The sequence below is a fragment of the Scyliorhinus canicula genome, chromosome 20, assembly GCF_902713615.1.
Source record: "Scyliorhinus canicula chromosome 20, sScyCan1.1, whole genome shotgun sequence".
Lineage (NCBI taxonomy): Eukaryota > Metazoa > Chordata > Chondrichthyes > Carcharhiniformes > Scyliorhinidae > Scyliorhinus > Scyliorhinus canicula.
In genome coordinates, this window is record NC_052165.1 from 37769078 (window position 1) to 37769831 (window position 754).

At 43.5% G+C, this 754-nt stretch overlaps 1 non-coding gene across 1 annotated transcript; it reads right to left on the reverse strand.

The window, feature by feature from the left end:
• Positions 1-204: 204 nt before the first annotated feature.
• trnag-ucc lies at positions 205-276 on the reverse strand. Its single transcript has one exon. It is a non-coding gene; the product is annotated as a tRNA-Gly (tRNA).
• Between the last annotated feature and the right edge of the window lie 478 nt (positions 277-754).

Consider the following 754-nt stretch of genomic DNA (forward strand, 5'->3'; position numbering starts at 1 on the left):
CAATTTAGCGTGGCCAATCCATCTACCCTGCACATCTTTTGGGTTGTGGGGGCAAAACCCACACAAACACGGGGAGAATGTGCAAACTCCACACGGACAGTGACCCAGAGCTGGGATTGAACCTGGGACTTTGGCGCCATGAGGCAGCAGGGCTAACCCACTGCGCCACCGTGCTGCCCTGAAAATTTCCAACCAATGTTTTATTGCGATGGCTGGGAATTGAACCCGGGTCAACTGCTTGGAAGGCAGCTATGCTCACCACTATATCACCATCGCTTACTAAGAATTCCATTTTCTTGATGTCAATATTTGTGACAGTTGGATTAAGGTCCACTCAAAACATGGAAACCAAGGTGTCCAGGTAGATTTTTTTTACCTCAACCATTAAAACAGATGGCCTGACTATATCTTGCTTTTTTGCAATCTTGTGTGCACATTGCATTACAATAGTGATTATCACTTAAAAGTAAAGACAAGAATGGTAGAAGGTGAAATATAAAGAAAATTATCAATCAGAGGATATGGAACATAAATTGTTGAGAGTCATTTCAATGTGGGGTGGAGGTGGTAAATGTAAGAGATCCAGTTTGGGATTCAGGAGAAAGCCAAGGGAATGGTTAGATGTGAAATTCGCCACCACAAGGAATAGCTGAGGTGAGTAGCTTGCCCCATTTAAGGGAAAGGTGGTGTGATGATGATGATGAAAAAAACTGGGAATTAGGTATAGGCGTGCTGAACTTTTAAGTTAGGCCTG